General features: G+C 40.2%; 1 long non-coding RNA gene across 1 annotated transcript in view; it reads right to left on the bottom strand.

Moving 5' to 3' along the window:
- Window positions 1-3392: 3392 nt before the first annotated feature.
- Window positions 3393-21106, bottom strand: part of LOC147034911 (uncharacterized) — a 32182-nt gene continuing 14468 nt past the window's right edge. The window contains exons 3-4 of the long non-coding RNA XR_015060790.1: window positions 5079-5474; window positions 3393-4949 (exon numbers count right to left, since the gene is read on the bottom strand). This is a non-coding gene — a long non-coding RNA (uncharacterized LOC147034911). The remainder of the gene's footprint in view (window positions 4950-5078; window positions 5475-21106) is intronic.

Here is a 21106-nt window from a genome sequence, read left to right on the forward strand (position 1 = left end):
TTTTAGAAATACCACTTCAGTTTACCTTGGAACTATGTTGACCATTTGGTCTATGTTGACCACAAAAATAACTAGCTGCTTTAATTCAATGACCAAATATGCAACTTCTCTTCAAATTTCAAGTCAATTGGATGAAATTTGACAATTTTAGAAAGTCGGCCTTTATGATTTCCTTTTGGCCAATGTTGACCTCCAAACTAATGGTGGTTGAATTCAGTGACATGATGTGCAAATCCTCTTCAAATTTGAAGTCAATGAGATGAAAATTGAGAATTTCAGAAATACCCCCTTAGTTGTTGACTTTTTGTTCGATGTTGACCTCAAAAATGATTGGCTGGTTTAATTCAGTGACCTGAACAAAAAATCCGCTTCAAATTTCAAGTCAATCGGATGAAAATTAAAGAATTTAAGAAATTTCAGCTAAGTTGTTGACCTTTGGCCTATGTTGACCTCAAAAATAATTAGCTGATTGAATTCAGTGACCTGAAATATAAATCCTCTTCGAATTTCAAGTCAATCGGATGAAAATTGAGGATTTTAGAAATACCACCTTAGTTGTTGACCTTTGGCCTATGTTGACCTTTTGGTTGATGTTGACCTGAAAAATAATCGGCTTATTGAATTCAGTGACCTGAAATATATATATCCTCTTCAAATTTCAAGTCAATCAGATGAAATTTGAGGATTTTAGAAATATCACCAAAGTTGTTGACCTTTGGCCTCTGTTGACCGTTTGACCTCAAAAACAATAGGCTTCTTTATTATAACAAACTCTACCATGTGTTGAAGTTTCGTGAAGATCGGTTGAAAATTGTGACCTGTAGGTGACAAACAGGCAAGCTGGTAGGCGACGAGGGATCCGCTGGGATCGAAGCGCTGGATACGATGCTTTTCATTCTGACTGATCCACCGACGAAGATTCATTGCCAAGACGTATTGGTTCACATACAATTGTTCCTCTGCCTGGCAAAATTTTTCCTATTGCGTATTTTGCCAACTGGCACTCCTCATAAAAAATGACGGCAAATAGACACCCTATTTTTGAAGGACTACCATTTGAAAAATAAAACCTAAATCAAAAATCGTCTCGAGTAAAGTTTTCTAAATATCTCGAAGTGTTTAATTCCAAAGTCTCGTTTCTCCACATTCAAAACTGTAGGACAAGTATTGAAAACAGTGAACGCTGTTTTTCGGCCGCTGCATAGCAACGGGTGGTTGCTTAGCAACAAAACTCAAATGCGCACACTCCCAGCCCATATGGCACCTGGTCGCCAAGTTTCATCGAAATCGGTTTGCTGGTTTGTGCTGTGGAGCTTCGCATTGCGCGCACACACACACACACACACACACACACACACACACACACACACACACACACACACACACACACACACACACACACACACACACACACACACACACACACACACACACACACAGACAGACAGACGGAAAACCCAACAATAAGGGTACTCTAGCGACCACCCAACAGAAAGGGGTGAAAACATAACCTCCTTTACCTTCATTGGCGGAGGTAATTGGAGAATCGATCGTGTTTACAAATCAAGGCATGTTTGAATGGGCAAAACAAAATAGCGAATTAAGACCCCAGTTAGCTGACATAGAGCTGACCAAGGATAACGCCTTGATAAAGGACATTTAAATAAGGCCGTTTGTTATCATCAAAAGGGGTGTTTTAATGAACACAAACACCCAATTTTCACTCATGCACTCACTTGGATTTCTCTTAGTACATCTCAAAAATTTGGGGCCCCTAGGTTTCATGGTTTTGGAGTTTCAATGTAGATTTTAACAGACATTTGAAGGACAATACCACAAAACAGACAACAAAGAAAACCACAAAACTTTTCGTTGTGCTTTCTTCAGGTGAAAGTAACACAACATGAATGAGATAAGGAAGAAGAAGTCGAATAGACACCAATCAACAAAGTCAATTTTGATTGGATGTTCTCTTCTGATGCATCATCACCTCCCACTGGTCAAGGTGGGAGGAGCCTAGTCAGTTTTCAGCTCTCTAATTGGAGGTTGCAGAGTCTAATGCGGGGCCACAAAGGCTGCAGCAGAATCCTCTTCATCAACATCTGTGATCGTGAGACGAGTTTGTGTTCCTCTTCTTCTTTGCAAGGATAAGCAAAGCGAGTGGACAAGCTCTTTTGCCGACATAACATGGGGTCCATGAAATGGATAAATATCACTTCTAGTATTAGGAGATGTGTTATATTTCATTCTCTACTCAATATCTTGAATGCATCCACATTGCACTGTTCAGCACAGTTTGCATTCTCAATCAAATGCTGTCCAATAGCAGATGGAATTTCACCTGACGTGAGAACAACGAAAAGTTTGGTGGTTTTCTTTTTAGTCTGTCTTATGGTAATGTCCTTCAAATGTCTCTGTTTATGTCTATATTGAAATTTTGGAGTTATGGAGTTTACACACACACACACACACACACACACACACACACACACACACACACACACACACACACACACACACACACACACACACACACACACACACACACACACACACACACACACACACACACACACACACACACATTTGTTGGTATAGATGAAGACATTTTGTCTTGAATGATGTTGCCCTTTCTTCTGTATTCCTATTTATTATCCTTCCCTGTATGACCAATGATTCTTCCTAGAATTTGATTAAATTCTGGTGGAGATCTGAATTCGAATCTGGACACTAGATTTTTTTTTTTTTTCACTGATTCTTCACCATTGAGGGATAGGGACAAAAACTATATCTGGCACGATATTTCCAAAAGTTGTGGATGGATTATGACAAAAGTTTGTGGATGAGTTGGGTAGCTGATAAGAACAATCCGATTATATTTTGGCTAACGTGTGGATGCAGATCTGCCTATCAGTGGGATGCAAAACGTAAACTGTTCAGCCTGGTGGAGGTATGCACTCTACCGAATGTTGTTCTCGTCAAATCTCTGTTTTTGTGCTTCTTTATCATTTGACTATCTTCGTTTTGGATCCTTTATTGTCGTCGTGTTGCAATAAATTAATCCCATTGCTAAAACCAAATGTCTGCCGTTCCTTGCATGATTGGGCTTTCCCCTGGAGGACTTGAAATTATTAGGATGGCAATAATCTGATAACTACCAGCGCTTCGAGAGGCTCCCGAAGGTATATTGACAGATCCACTCACTGTCGGTTTGTGTCAAATGGAACATTAATCGGCCATCGTGCAACTTATACATCGTGGCATTCATGACCTGTCGGGGGTCGTGCACACGGCACCATGAAGCTTTGTATTATTCAGTGTTTGTTTTCAAGTCACAAATGAAACATTGATAGAAAACCTGAATTCACATATTTATTTTGAATTTTCGATTATTTTCTTTGTGCACTGAGTGCGATCAAGATGAATCTTTTAACACGAGCATAAGTTGCTGGAAGTAGCGACACAAGTAGATTGAGTGACAAGCAATTGAAAGGTTCCCAAGATCACTCGAACAGATGATGTGAATTTGAATTTACATGTCAAAGATTAAGAAAAAATATATGTTATTCGCATCTACCATTGATTGTGACCACGAGACAGCAAGCAACTGTTGAGCACAAAGAACAGGCAAAGAGGTTTCAAATAGCCATTCCCAATTTCCTGCCTGGTGGTGTAACTGAAAAATGACAACGAACTTTTTCAAGAGCTAAAAAAAAAATGTATGAATGTGTGTTTAGCAGGACAAAAAAATTATTTCGTCTAAATTTTGCAATGTACTGTACCAATGATTTGCAACACCAGGTGTTAAAGCTAAGAATAATGAGCGAGAAAGAAAAGGTGTGACTTTTGTCTGGCGAGACTTGGGTGTGACACAATGGCTCATAGTAATTTGTAGTGTAATTGTTTGTCCATTCTTTAGTTTGGGATTAATTACTGATGGAATATGAGATGATGCCAAACTTCCATCTTCATGCTCCATGGAAAAGTGTTGCATCATAGAGTAGTCTGTACTTTTGGAAAGGAAATTAATCCAGCTGTATCATCTATGGATGTAAATATCCAATGGCGTAGTTCCGAAACAGTAGGCTATTGTGTGCTGGTATTTTGGCCAAATTTCCAAATGTCCTGCATTTTTGCTGGTGAAGCGGTGGCAACATTCTTAGTGTTTCCCTTGCACGGGAAGCTGCTCAGTCAGCACTTTATATCCACTTAAAGGAATACAGTACTTAGCGAAGAACAAAAAAAAAAATGACAAGTGAAAGTAATTTTTGATTTATCACAAAACGCTTTGCTGTTGCACTTATCCAATGAACATAACCTCTGTAACAACCTGATCTTGTGATAAACATTAATCACAATATTAACACAAAAACTTCCTCTGATTGTTTTAAATGGGAAACACATGCTCGGTGCTTGAAGGAAAGGTGCATAATGTGCACATAAAAAGGTGGAGCAGCATAACAAGCAGGTAATTGAAAGCCTTTCTCACAGAAACAACATATTGTGGATGTTATATTGGAACCAAAGTAGAAACTATTTTGGAACCAAAGTAGAAACTATATTGGAACCAAAGTAGGAATAAAATGGGAATTGGACCAACCCCCCATCACAATATATTTTTGTAACCATCTAAGACTCTTTGCAAACCAATAAGAAGACATTTCATCTGCTAAAATTGAAATTTAATAATATAAATTTTTTTTTAATAGTAGAAATTTAGTGAAGGAATTCAATATTGTCACCCAAATGTGATTTGTTTCAGTACTAAAAATGAGTGTGTTGTTTGTGGTTGATTGGGTCAAGGCCTGTCATATTGCCCTCAATGGTGTTGATTTGATTCCCATGGCTTCTCACTAGAAATTTCTGCACCCTCCAGCAGAATGGCAACCTGTCCAGGATTGCTTCTTAGCCACAGAAATGTTCACGACTTGTCAGGAGTGCCAAATGACCTGTCAAGAGAATGGGTCTCCAACATCACGACGAGAATGAAGCCAATGACGACATGCAATCAACATTCAATGCTTATATTTTGTATTTCAAAGTGGTTACAAAGACAACTGTAAAAACAGTAAATATACCTTTTTGTGATTCTCAGCATGCGTAGTAAAAAAAAAGTTATTCACCAACAGAAGCATCGTATTTGCCTGATGAGAGGCACTCAACCAATCAGGATTTGAAGTTCTTCATGTTCAATTCAAACTTATTCTTATCTGGAGTAAATGCTTATTGGATCAGGATTCAATTACAAATTTTGCCCTCAAGTTGGATCATCACTGAAGCTTTGGCTGTGATTCTGATGCAGCTCTGCACAGGACAGCAACTTGAAATTTTGTCAGGGTACTGGCACGTGATGGCCTGCTCTTTTCAGAAGATGCGAAGGGATCTTTAACATCCACCAGAAAATGTGAATCTATGGGACATCTGACCTATCATCCTTCTGAAGCACTGAACGTTGATTGAAGCAAAGTCTCAGTCTGCAAAGAAAAAAGGTGACAGTTTATAGTCAAGTTGGAAATAATATCCAGGCTGGAAAAATCAAAGGTAGGTATGCAACCATTGAATTATCAAGTAAACCAAATTGAAACTGTTCTTAACCAGGATGGAGGTGATCTTATAAGTCTTAACATCGTGATCTCAAAATATAGCCTAACAGGATCCAGATTTCAAAATCAGTGGGAACTGTCATATGAACAAGAGTGAGAATTCCAATGCAATACATGTCCCCTAATGATGTGATAACAGTCCAAAAAGGGCATAACTCTGTGAAAAATTGAGGAAACGCCCTGAAACTCGAACTCCTTCTGTAACTTATAATGTCATGTCCAGGTGGTGTAACCCCTACCTGGACTGATGGCCAAGCTTCTCCCTTGAAGGCCTACAGCCAAGACTCAGAAATTAATTTGCACGCGAGAAGGGGGGGGCACAATGAAGGAGGAGCACAGTACAAGGGCGCTGCACCAGGACAGCACAAGGGGGGGTTTATACTCGAACCCCACCACAAATACACAGCTACAACTTCTTAAAAGGAATACATTTAATGAAAAAAAAGAAATATTTTCAGAGGACAATAACCCAAAAGGGCAATGATAATAATAATAAACAAACAAATCCCACAGTCGAGGCGCCCCATTCACACTAACACAGACAAAGGGGAACACAAAATAAAAATAAAACTCCTTTTGAGCATTCTTGCACCTAGCCTGGCCCTGAGCTGATCCCTATTGAACGCGAAATTGAGGCGCCTCCACTCACATAAGCTAGCACATGATCAATCTATAAGATTATAAGAATCTGCAAAGTTCCTATGTTTCAGGCATAAATAATTTGAATAAGCAAGCAGGCACATCTTTCAACATCATGATCAAACTATAAGAATCTACGAAGTTGGAAGTTCCCATGTTTCAAGTATAAAGAATCTGAATAGTGCAGTGAATCAGCAAGCAGGTCAATCATGATCAATTATAGAATCTACAATGTAGTACAGTACCTAATACCTATAGTTACAGACCACTGATGAGACCACCAGGCACTTTACATATGAGACTTGACCCTTGCAAAGTCTTGGATCAATTTGTCAAAGTCAATCTCTCTGAGAATGAATATACCTCAACAGTTTTGTAGAGCAAAGTGAAAACGGCTAAAGCCGGTAAACCCAACGTAAGCTAACTATTAAAGTAATCTTAAAAATGGAAGGACCATAAATGTAATCTGAAAAATTCGAGGATAATAAAAGTAAAGAGACGTGCAAAGTTCCATACTCCCATAGAAGTCAACTGACCCATATAAAATAGAGAATGAGATAAGTTGAATATCTTATATCTGTCCCACTAACTACCAACTACCATTCAGGCACTCACAAATACATTTTTCCTGACAATTTCTTTTTTTCATGAAATATGTGGAGGCCCCCCTGGTTGTGGAGGCCCCTGGGCAACTGCCCAGCTTGCGCATGCCTAAATCTGGCCCTGGGTTCACATTCCTCTACAGCAGGAGCAACCTGAAATGGTTCTCTGCAAGAGCCTTCTGGAGTATTGCCTTCTGCAATGATGTTTGCAGGCCTTACCCATGTGTTGGCCTCGACGGATGGTTGAGATGTACCAGATACATCACCGGTTGCATCACAGGTTGTCAGTCTCGTGTGAGCCACATGTGTCCTCACATTCCGGCCATCCAAGAGTTTCACAATGAAGGATGAAACAAATTTCTCTACAACAGTTCCTCCAGGCCAGGGATTACCACTACCAACATTGAGCACATAGACACGATCTTCCACACTAAACGATCTCACCTTGGTGTGTCTGTCATGCCAGGACTTCTGCTTCACTTGCACTCTGCGAACCTTTACAGACTCATCTGGTTGTAATAGGTCAAGATGGGTCTTCAGATTCCTACCCATCAAAAGCTCTGATGGTGCTCACCCAGTGGATGGGTGGGTTGTTATATGGTATTTGAAAAGGAATCGGGCCACTTTCGAATCAATGCTACCCGGTTTGAGCGTCTTCATACCCCCCGTAAATGTTTACACTGAATGTTCAGTCAACCCATTGGTCCCTGGATGGTACGGAGCTGAGGTGAGGTGTGTGATTCTATTGACATCCACAAACTTTTGAAATTCTGTACTTTTGAATGATGATCCATTATCCGACACTAAAGTATTGGGTAACCCATGTGTTGCAAATGTACTTCTCAATTTACCGATGGTGGCTTTGGATGAAGTTGTTGTCATGGGATGCTTGCTGGTATCCTTTGTCGGAGTGGTGACCCTTCCAGGATTGTACCCAATAGCCAAGGAGACTGCTTAGGCAGCACCAACGCTCTGCACAAAGTATGGTCCCCATGGATGGATGGATGGATGGATGCACGTCCATCCACTTAGAATAGGCACCAGTAATGAACAGAAACATTTTGTCGAAAAATGGCCCGGCATAATTAATGTGGATGCACTCTCAAGGTTCATGTGGCCATTCCCAAGGATGCATTGGTGATGACGCAGGCAATTTTGCATTTGCTGACACGAATTGCAGTTGTGAACTGTACTCTCGATATCTAAATCAAAAATTGGCCACGAAACACAGCTCCTCCCAAACGCCTTCATTCGCACCATTCATGGGTGTGCCTCGTGAAGCACTTTCTACACTCTCGCTCTCCCTGGTGGGGGAACTATGACCCTACTGCCCCCACAAGATTATGCCATTTTGGACACTCAGTTCAGATTTGCACAGTGAATATGCCTGGAGCTTTGTATATGGTGAACCAGGCCAACCATTGGTTATGCAAAGGGGCACGCATGGCAGAACTGGGTTATGATACATCCACTGATGAATCTGTTCAGCCGTTACTGGTGAAGTATCCAGGAATTCCATGAGGAGTACCATGTCTTCAGGAGTGGGCACAAATCTGGGGCTTTGCCGTAAAAGCAAACGACTCGTGGCATCTGCATGCCTAATAAACTTGCCTGGCTTGTGCGAGAAATAGTAATCATAGGCTGCCAGTATTAGTGCCCAGCATTGTAGCCTCGAAGAAGCCAACAGAGGAACTCCTTTGGTACCACTGAATAAGGATTGCAGTGGCTTGTGGTCATTGGTGATTTCAAAATGCCAACCAAAAAGGTACGAATTGAATTTCGTGACCCCGAAAACCATCGTCAAGCCTTCTTTCTCGTGCTGTGAGTATTTTCTCTCTGCAGATGTAAGGCTGTGTGAGGCAAATGCGATCGGTTTCTCAGTTCCATCCGGCATACAATGAGACAAAACTGCCCCAACGCCGAATGGTGAGACATCACATGCAAGAAGGAGATCTTTCTTTGCATCATAATGCACCAGAAACTTGGAAGAACTAAACAGTTGTTTTGAAGCCTTGAAAGGTTCATCTTTCTTTGGTCCCCAATTCCAAATGGCTGCTTTAGTTAACATAGCATTGAGTGGTGCAAGTACTGTTGACGGCCAGGTAGAAAACGCCCATAGGAGGTCAAGAGCCCCAGGTAGGATTTCAGTTCTGACATTACTGGGAACAGGAGCTTCCACCACCACTCGAAACTTGTCAACCACAGGGTGTAGCCCCTCTGCATCGATCCTGTAGCCCAATTCCTTGGTTTGGAAAACACATTTTTCCTTGCGAACAGTCATTCCTGCTTCTGAAAGTCTACGGAGCACTGCGTCCAGATTTTTCACATGGTCGGCCTCAGTCTCCCCCAAAATTAAGATGTCATCAATATAGACACTGGCATGGGGAATACTCTGCAGATGGATGTCTATGCTTCGCTGGAAAATGAAGGGTGATGAGGAAATCCCCAGTGGGAGGCAGGTATACCTAAAAAGGCCATGGTGAGTATTTATGGTTGTGCAATCCTTTGAAGCCTCATCCAAAGGTAATTAAAAGTAAACACTGCTGAGATCAAGCTTTGTGAAAGTCTGTCCTCCATTTAGGGTGACATACAAGTCCTCAATCCGAGTAATCGGATAGCTGTCAAGTTTTGCTGCTTGACTTACAGTAAGCTGATAATCACCACATATGCGAACTTGACCATCACTTTGTAAAACAGGCACTATTGTGCCGCGCAGTCTGAAAACTCTACGGGTTGTATAATTCCCTCCTCCTGTAGATGCCCAAGTTCAAGCTCGACCTTCCCCTTCAAGGCGTAGGACACTGCAATGGTTTGAAAAACTTTGGCTGAGCCAATGGGTCCACATAGATTTTAGCAGTCATGTTCTTCACACTCTGCCAAGCCCACTCCGAAAAACTTCCAGGTATTGTTCCACAACAGGTTCGTGCGATGCTGATGTTCCAATGTGACAAATCCCAGCCCATTTCAGCTTGAACACCTTCAGGCAGTCACGCCCTACAAGGCTTGGGCCGACACCATACACGATCATGAGAGGTACTGTGAATTTGTGGCCATCATATTGTACATCAAGAGCAATCGATCCAACCACTTTGATCTGATCACCTGTGTAAGTGCATAAAACAGCACTGGATTTGTGCACTGCCGAGGATTTAGCCCACATCTCTTTGTATAACTTTGCACTCATCACTGAAACGGAGGCTCCTGTATCAATCTCCATCCTGACCTTTTTACCATCTATGATAAAATCTGCTACCAGGGGGTGGATTCCACTATTCCCGGAACCAACACCACACATGGTATAAACGTCATCCAAACCCTCAACATTATCAACCTCAGAGTCACATTGAACCACGTTTGATGCGTGTTTGCCCTTTCTGCTTCCTAACTCACATACCGAACCTCTTTTTAATTATACAAGCCTTGGCAATATGCCCAACACTGTGACAGAAATTGCACATAGCGTCCTTAAACTGGCATTCGTCAGGTGCTTGGGATGAACTGGAACATCGGAAACATGCTGCAAAATTTCCATTTGAACTTTGACCCCTGTCAGGTATATCAGACTGCGTGGCACGATAGTACCTGTTTTACAAAGTGATGGTCAACAAAATGACGGATAACTGTGGTCTCATCGCCAGTGATCACTGTGGTAAAGAAGTTGGGATCGCTGCTCACAATCTCCAGCATGTCCTGTGCGATCTCCAAACGGAGTTGCGTCTGCTCGATCGTTAGCAGCTTTGGCAAGAACTTCGCTGAGATTCTCCTTTAGCCCAAATCCTCAGTCACAATGGAATGAACGGATCCAATGCTGACGCCCGCCTCGTCTGCAAGTTCTCTGATCGTGATTCGACGATCCTGCATCAGCAGGGTCCTCATTTGGTCAATGACGATCTCATTTCGGGATGTTGAGGGCCTACCAGAACGTCCTTCACTTTCCACTGATGTGCGCCCATCTTTGAAGCGGTTGTACCACTCTTTTATCTGTGTGGTGCCCATTGCTTAATTCGCGAAGGCCTGTTGAATCTTGCGGATCGTTTCCACTTGGGAATCGCCAAGCTTTACACAAAATTTGATGCATTAGCGTTGTTCAAGTTTTTCCATCATTTTGTCAAAAACGAAAATCCGACGGTGCTCACTTACACTTCCTCACTCATCGGCGGTCTGTCGGCGACTGACAGCTTCTGCAGGCGGGAAAATATTCACGCATACAAATTAGGATCGCCTACATACGTGCACCAAACCACGCCTCCCTAGCTTCATTTGTTTACGCACGAAAAATTAAGGTTGGATACTTTTTGAACACACCTCGTATATGATTGTGGTTAAAAAATAATGTTTTATTTACTTCTTTCAGCATCTAATTTTCACAATAATTTATTGTGTACATTACTCTGCACACATCACAAAAAAGGAGCACAGTCCTTTACATCATTGGAGATGCATAACAAAGGAATCAATCAATTTTGGTTACAAGATAAGGAGGTAATTTGGCATTACAAGATAAGGAGGTAATTGCTCAGATCAGAATATCAAATAGTTAACCATTAATGGAGATCATTATGGAGATAACAATATGAATCATCCAGCTTCTTGCATCGAGCAAGGCCGATAATATTCACTTTTGAATCATTTTTAGAGCATGGCAAAGCTTGAGGTTTTATTTTTTCATCCGAAGGCATGGAGAATGCAGTTATTTATTGGTGCAGGTGTTCCAGCATTGCCCTAATGCTCCTGCTCTCAGTGCATATTTCTTCTTATAAAAGCCCGGCAGGCAAGGACGAATGGAGTGGGAAGAGAAGCGGTAACCGTAATCATCATGGAATAGTAAATTAAACAATTATATCAACAACTCTCTTGTTCCCCATTCTAACATTCCTAAAATTGCAGTTCATTTCCACCAGGTGCATTGAGAATTATTACTGGTGTAGATCCCGCTTCATTGCCTTACCTTATCTTACGTATTTTTTTTTCTCCTTTTGAGAGTTGTTTGACTAATTATAAGTTTGCTTGTATGTTGCAATATTTTAATTTTGCTTTTTTCATTTAATAGTGGAAGATTTTGGAAGCTATTTACATGCATGATGTCCAATAACAAACATCACAAAGATTTGTACTTATTTTCTTGTTTGTTTGTTTTTGTTATAGTTTACTGCAGCTTTGATAATTGATTTATTCGAGAAAAGAGTCATAATGTTTTCTCAAAACATGGTTATTGGATAATATATTGTGTTTTTCATGTTGTTTCCTGCAAAACTAAACAACTTTTGTCCATAGCATCGACCATCTTTGCTAATTGCTATCATACTTCTATATGTTGAGATAATTTATGATTATTCGTATTGTTGACATTGACATATATATATATATATATATATATATATATATATATATATATATATATATATATATATATATATATATATATATTTTTTTTTTTCTCGATTGACTTCACCGAGAAACCTGAGCAGTCTTAACAGTTAGTGACTATTATGTGAACTTGGGGTTGGAAGGGGTGGGGTGATTGCAGACTTTGGGCTGGGAGGGGAGGTTGTGGACTTTGGCTGGGGAGAGGGAGTTGAGGACTTAAAGAAGAAAGCGAGAGCTGCGAAACTTGGGGTTGGTTGGGGGCTTGCAGACTTGGAGTTTGAGGTGGGGGGGGGGAGGAGTTGAATATTTGAAGAAGAAATGATGGAGGATTGGCTAGAGCGTTGGGGTGGGGCAGAGGGTACTTGAGGTTGAGTACTTCGACAGGGGTGTAAGTTGTAAGACAGAGGTGTAACTTCGACAGGGGTGGTGGGGGGTAGGGGTGTAAGTTGAGGAATTGAAGTCACATTTTACATTTTGCCTATTTTCCATGGGTGTCTTCCATAATGCTGTTAAAGCACATATCAAGCAAACTCCCTAAATATTCCACACTATTGGGAACAAACTCCCTTCCAACAGCCTGGTGGAATTGTGTCTTCTGCATATACACAGTATATATATATATATATATATATATATATATATATATATATATATATATATATATATATATATATATATATATATATATATATATATATATATATATATCAGTAGACTAGGCGTAAGTCGTCACCATCGGGACCGAGAAAAAAGTGACGACTTAGAAATGTGACGACTTATGCGTATGCGAACATTCATGATGGCTGTGGGGTGAAGGATGAAGTCGCGCGTGGCCTGGACACGTATGTGTAAGAGCCGGCTATTGTACCAAAAGGAAAACACAATCCTCGGGGCATAGGTGGGGGTTCATTGGTGAGTTAGAAAGTGGTCAAGCAAAGATGGAATTCATGAATCAGTTTATCAAAAGTAAAGATAATGAACAACTGTAAGACAACAACTTCGCCTGCTTATCACCATGATGGGATTGACCAACGAACCCCAGAGACTTTTTTGGCAGCATCTGCCAGAAAAGCACAGTCTCATCGGCATTGTACACGTCCCGAGGCTGATACCTTTCCAAGATGTCTTTCAATTTGCCATCATTCCAGTGGTGCACCACTGCCGAATCCACGCTGCCTGATTCGCCGCACTTCTTGACCTTGCTGATTCCCCACCTCACTTTGAATCTGTCTATCCAGTGCATCGGCAAGGTCTCGGCATCATCAGGACCGAGGTCCGCAGCGAATTTATGTGCCTTCAGCAGCAACATTTCACCGTCCAACCGAATATTTGGCTGAGCCGACATTTGTCGAAACCAGATGATGAGCGCGTCATCGACATCTTAAAAGGGCACACATCTCACGCGTTTCACACTTACCTCGCCTCGCGATCTTCTCCATTTGTCCAAACATCGTGCCCTTATTCTTCAAGATATCGTTCAATGTCTGCCGTTTGATGTCCAACTTCTCAGCTATGGCTGTTTTCTTCATCAGTGGGTTTGCCTCACAAAACTGGATAATGCCGTATTTTTCTTGGTAGGTTTTAGTTGTAAGCTTATGCTTAGTCGCCATTGTCCTGCCTGCAGTGCGATCAACGTGTGTACGCAGTTATAAATAGCCTATCACTGGCGGTGTAAACCAATGAGCGAGCATCATGAAATCGGGCTTCTCGTGAGGCAGCAGTTCCATGTGACGAGTTAGGAGTGGTAATTTACTTGAGTTTCCATTATGTGGGAACAGACAACATCTGACGACTTAGACGAAGTGACGACTTAGAGATGATGACTTACAGAGGCATGACCCTTTATTCATAGGGACTAAACATGAGATAAATTCGGGACTTTTTGACGCTGCCGACTTAGGCGAAGTGACGAGTTACACGCTGCCGACTTACGCCTAGTCTACTGTAGATATATATACATACATACAGGGTGTCCAAAAAAAATGTACTCACTCTTAAAATGATAATAAATGCGTTGTTTATTGACTTAGAAAGAAGATTAATGGTTAAATGTATAAATGGATAAATGTATGTTTACAAATGTTCAAACTGACGAACATCACCTTCCAAACACAGCCGATAACGCGGACCAATGGATTCAACAGTGTTACAAATCATTTCATTTGGAACTGCAAGACATTGTCTTTCAATGTCCTCTTTCAACTCATTGACTGTTGCTGGTTTTGAGCCGAAAACCTTACCTTTGAGATATCCCCATAAAAAGAAGTCCATTGGAGTGAGGTCTGGGGAACGCACAGGGAATTCAACACTACCTCTTCGCCCAATCCATCTGTTCGGAAAAGTTGCTTCGAGATAGGCCCTTACATCACGGTGGTAGTGGGGAGGTGCTCCATCTTGCTGAAAGTAAATCTCTTCGTCACCAAATATCTCTTCGACACGTGGGCCGACGGATTCCTGCAGCAAATTTAAGTAAACATCCCCAGTGACAGTTTGGTCAAAAAAGAATGGCCCTAGGATGCCCAATGCTGATGTCCCACAACACACAGTAACCCCTGGTAAGTTTAAATGGTGTTCCATAGTAACATGCGGATTTTCAGTAGCCCAGTAGGTGCAATTGTGTCGGTTAAATGAGCCATTTAACTTGAAGCTGGCCTCATCGCTCCAAACAATTTTGGATGGAAATGCTGCATCTTCTTCCCATTTGCCCAGGTACCACTCACAAAATTGAGGTCTGCAGTCAGGATCGTCTTCATTTAGAGTGTGGATTAATGTTGGAATGTAACTTTTCCAATTAATTCGCTTCAAAATGTGATGGGCGCTTGATTTTGGGATTCATGCCTCAAGAGCCATTTATCGTACAGATTTCCGTGGGGATCGGTGGAGGGTTTCCTGCAATTGATTTTCCTTTGCGGGGGTGGTTGATGACCGTGGTCATCCTGAACGCTCCTTATGGACGTCATGCACAGTTCCATCTGTTTCAAACTTATCTCGGATGCGAGCAATGGTGCGTCACATTGGTGGATCTTTGTGAAAATGTCTTCTAAATTGTCTTTGCAATTCCATGTTATTTTCCTGCTTCCAGGAGCACTTTATGATAAATTTTCTTTCTTCAATACCTCTTCGTACTCCTGCTATTATTAGGGTCAATTTCATCTGAAAAAAAAAAGAAAAATTCAATGAGTTATGAGGAGCCAAAATTTGAGTACATTTTTTTGGGACACCCTGTATGTTTATAATATATATATATATATATATATATATATATATATATATATATATATATATATATATATATATATATATATATATATGTATATATATATATATATATATATATATATATATATATATATATATATATATATATATATATATATATATATATATATATATATATATATATGTATATATATATATATATATATATATATATATATATATATATATATATATATATATATATATATATATATATATATATATATATATATATATATATATATATATATACATATATATATATATATATATATATATATATATATATATATATATATATATATATATATATATATATATATATATATATATATATACATACATACATATATACATACATACATATATATATATATATATATATATATATATATATATATATATATATATATATATATATATATATATATATATATATATATATATATATATATATATATATATATATAAATATAAATGTGTGTGTATCTATATCTATACTGTATATATATATATATATATATATATATATATATATATATATATATATATATATATATATATATATATATATATATATATATATATATATATATATATATATATATATATATATATATATATATATATGCACATACATATATACATACATATACATATATATGTATATACATATATATATATATATATATATATATATATATATATATATATATATACATATATATATATATACATACATATATATATACATACATATATACATACATACATATATACATATATATATATATATATATATATATATATATATATATATATATATATATATATATACATTTTGTGACAAGGAACGTCAATGCACGAGGAGAACCTCATTGCATAATGAGGTCAATATCCCCCATCAAAACATGCAATAACTTCAGCAAAGAGGCAGCAGCATGTACCATTTTAAGTCTTTGGTATGATGCCCGGGGCCTGTTTCGAACGGACATCCTTTCAGACTCAGATCAGGTGGTGTAACCGTTATGCCCCTGAGTCAGGTTAAAGTTGAGTGGCAACCAAATTCGAACGTGGTACCTTTTGATAACGTCAAATGCTCTGCCTATGAGCAATATCGACACACTGCAACAATTCAAAAACCTGGTGGTTTCACTGTCCTGTTACTGCCAAAGCAGTTTATTGGCTGGCGTTAACATATTGGATGGATGGCCATTACGACACAATAAGTCAGGGCAGAAATTTTGCCAGAGTGCCGGTAATAACTCACCTTCCTTTCATGATCTGCCTGTGATGGACAAGAAGCAGATGTACATTGTTCGTATTTAATGTTGATAACTAATGGTGGCAGACAGGATGCCCAATTTAATTCGATTTCAGGACAGCACCCACATTGATGCATCACCCTGTCTGTAAAACACTGCGATCAGTTTATAACTTGTCTGAGATTCAAACCCAGTCTCTACAGCTCAAAGGTGAGTGTGCATACCTCCAGAGTCGAGACCATACAACCAACCCAAACTCCAACAATGATGTGAAGTTTTAGCAAATGGCTTCATGTCATGTCATTCATACTTTTATTGCCTCATTGTGGAAGTGGCACGAATTTTCTGCACCAATAACTCGGTTTTCAATGCAGTCCACGCCAACATTTTAGCAAAAGGTGCTCATGCTTGCTCGATGCATAAGTACTTTGATTGAACACTCACCTGCCTGTTTAATTCATCATCTTGTATCAACAATACATTGGTAAGTCAATTGCTAAACAGTAATGTGTTTCGATTACGGGAACAATTATAGCAGAGAAGATAAATCATTTTACAGATGAAGTTAATGGGGTGTGGAAAAAGAAAGCAAAGGCAATGAAGGACCAAATGGCCTCCTCTTGTGTTTAAGTTATTTTCTATTATTCTCTTGTGTTGTCCTAACTCATCGTCATTAACACAATTATTTGTGACAGCTTGTATGCTCATTTTATCTCTTATTGATACGAAATGGAAGAGTAATAACTAATCAGAAATTATGTGAAGTGACAATCTCTACATTCAAATTTGAATATTCTTGTTGAGTTGATGACATAGTGTTGCGAATCTGGAAGCCATGAGCACTCAACATTCAGGTCCCTTTAGCTCAGTTATTTCGATAATAAATGTGGATAGATAGCTCCCTTTCCCCTATGTCTAATGGGAATTAAGTGTGCATGTGCTGCAAAGTTCTTTTATAGATAGGATTTTTACACTTATAATAACAACAACAACACGCCTTCACCTCGCTTCCTCAACCCGACATCATAGCGCCTGCGGTGGGCAGAGTTCAAAGAGGGACCTTGCGGCGCCTCTCGACCTATCAGGGAGATGCGAGCGAGGTTTCCGTCAGTCGGCCAATGAGCGCCACAATGCAGGACAATGTTACCCTCCCTGTTTGAGGGGCGGTCCTCCGTGACAGCCGCCATGCAACCCCCCCCCCCCCGGTCCAATTAGCGGACTTGGCGCCACTTTCGGCCAACCACGGGGGCGACAAGCGCAATTGCGCGCCAAAACCGTCCAGTGAGGGAGAGCGGGTCCGAGGAGGCGGCTCTCTGGAGAAGGGGTGAATAAGTGTTTGGGGTGTTCTGTCTGGTGGAAAAAGGTTACGTCGCCTCGTCGCTTGGTCACTTTGTCAGCCTCATCACCTGTTCACCTTGTCAGCCTCGTTGACTGGTTGCCTGGTCACCTGGTCGCCTTGTCAGCCTCATTGCCTGGTCATCTCGTCTGGCCTGCCGGCATTCTGTCTGGTCCACCTTCGTGCTGGCTGGCGTCCATCATTGCATTGTGTTGCGGGTTCGAGTCCCGCCGAACCGGATCATCGAAAACCGCAAGAGGTGGAGAGGTGGGAGACAGGAACTCCACTTCGGCTTACCTTCCCTCCCAAGCTGAAGGGCCGAATAAAGGCCGCGACCATCATTTATTTTGGGTGTGTGCATGTGTGTCTGTTGGCCCAGTCTATATGTAGCAATTGTTTAAGTGCCTTATACATTATTTGCATTTCATTTCTTATTGTTGGATCCCTCTGCTCATTGTGTGTTCCCTTCCCCTCCCTGCCTATTATTAAATGTATCAGCTCGTTTCTGTGTTTCTATCATTGGTTTGCCATGCTGCGAATGGGAACTAAGAGGCCTCATTGCTGCCGTAATCATGCAATTGGCCCAGCAGGAATCTGGTACTCTCCGCTTGGGGTACGGCTCGGATCCGGCTCGGTAACGGCCCTTCCGAGAGTGAATTTCCCTGGTAGTTTGGACGACCTGGGTATTTAGGTAAATTGAAAATGGCAATCGACCCTATCCCATGTGGTCGACCTATTGGCGATCTTCGGTCCGATAAGGGACCCATCGAATCCAGAGTTATCCGGGGTGACGACCTATAAATTCTGGGTGTTCAGTGGAGCCGACTCTACTGCTCCACTTAGCGGTCGTACTCGCCAACGAAACTCGGCCCGAAAACAATTGGTGTCAGGAGTGGGATTCGGCCCCTCCACCTCCACATATTGACCAAAAACATGAGAGTATATAAAGATGAGTGACAGGAAGTAAAAGTGATTATTCTATTCCTGGGAGTAGAAGAGATTGTGATTGGGTATCATGAGGAACGAGCAGTCTTGAAAGACTGTAAGGAAAGAGAGACAACAGACTCAGTGGATTGAACCACAGATAAAAGCAAAATGGGATGAAGATGAATATCAAGCTGAGCTGCCAGGCATGGGAAGTGAAGGTAGTTAGATTATGGCCAGAAGTGATGATATAGAAAATATAGTCCACCAATCCCCCTGTGATGGACAAGAAGCAAATCCTGAGACTCGGGCTCCTGCTGAAACATGGCAATATTACTATAAAACCTTGGACTCAACCGCCTTCAGGGGAGCAAGATGGAAGCTGCACCAGCCCAAAATGGGAGGTATACTCAATGGTACTTTGTATGAAAGCCTTGTACACAATAATAAGCTGTGCATGTCTTAGAATTGCCTTTGCTCTGCGGAGAATACCAATGTGATGGCCAGTCTTGGAAGTTAGTTTTGAGAAATTGTTTGACCTAACTGATTATGACTGACAGTCAGGCCCAGCCAAGAGCTTCAGAGAATGCACATCTCTTCCAGATAGTTGGCTAAATAATTAAATTTGGGGGTTCATGGGATTTGTGGTAACAGCAGATCTTAATGGAGGAACTGAGTGAGAGCATGAGAATTTCCTACATTGAAAGATGTGTTACAGGGAGCCAATCAGCTATTTTTCCCCAGTTGTAAGGGTTGTCGATCACCCCTGGTGTCATGTGTATACATAGTAAAGTCCATCATTGATTAAAGTGATGATCTCAGCTTTACAGTGTGCACTGCTCGCTGACAGCCAAATTGATTTTCATCTAGTTGTACTTGTACTGTTTTGGTATATTACTGAAATCTTCCACCTTCATATTATAATATGGAAAAATGGGTAAAAGTTATTTTTTATTGCATGGCAATAAGTTGGGAAATAAATTTGTACAATGAGAGACCATGTGACATTGCGTTCAGCATGCAATTCAGTCATTTTCTGTAAAATGTTGGTAAAGCTGACATTTTTTTCTGCTTTGTCAATTGTGTGGAACCTCTTTGGACCATGTGTATTGTTGGACCCCACTATTCATAGGGGATATGTTCCTGGAAAATGCCACGAATAGCGAATTCACAAATAGTGGGGCATTGTTTCAATGGAAAAATGGGGGAGAGGTTCCTGGCACTCATGAGGGAAAACAAAAATTCTGTAAAAAACCACGAATACGCCCACAAAAAAACCCACGAATAAGCCCACAAAAAAAAAAATGTGAACACAACCTCCAAAGAATAAAAAGCGCACAAAAAAAATCTGTGAATATGCCTGCTAAAACGCAAAAGAAACCGAAAGATGCGAATAAAAAAAGCATGAATATGCGAAGCACAGGGCTACGATTGTCGAAGCAGGTCACATTTTATAATCCGCGAATATGTGGGGTCTGCGAATAACGAATCCACAAATAGTGAGGTCCGACAGTATATTATTGTTCAATGATGTAATGATTATGGGCATGCAAAGCCAATCATTGTAGGAGCACAGAAGCTCTAAAAACTTAGGAATTTGAAGTTGAGTCAAATTGTAATCAGTGAGATATTTTACATGAAGGTGTTTCAGAATAAGATGAGTTCACTGTGTGCCACAAATCGATATAATTTGTTGTTCCTTAATTTCACTGATTCTTTATGATTTCCATTGATTTCTCCTTAAATTAAATATAGATTCTTTGTTCATGAATTGTTTGGTTATAGATATTCCTCCCTGATCGTCAACGTTACTTAATTGAAAAGTTATTACACTTTTAAATGTGGTTGCATTGTAAAAGGCGGAAGCCTACACCACACTGTAAAACGGGTGTATTTACTGTAGGTATGACTGCCTTAAGTTCATCCTGACATACCAGACGTGGCGACATTGTATAAGCTGTGGAGGTATTGCAATGTTGAGATTGGTCACTGACTAAACAAGTTTTTATGTTGTGTCTCGCAGGTTTTTCCGATCGTATGTGCAACATTTATGACTCAGCAGGTATTAAAATGGACATTCAGACTCCGAGTTTTAGTTTTCATTGCATTTAT

This window comes from Eptatretus burgeri, chromosome 1, assembly GCF_056783735.1.
Source record: "Eptatretus burgeri isolate ZD-2024b chromosome 1, Ebu_testis_v1, whole genome shotgun sequence".
NCBI classification, from domain to species: domain Eukaryota; kingdom Metazoa; phylum Chordata; class Myxini; order Myxiniformes; family Myxinidae; genus Eptatretus; species Eptatretus burgeri.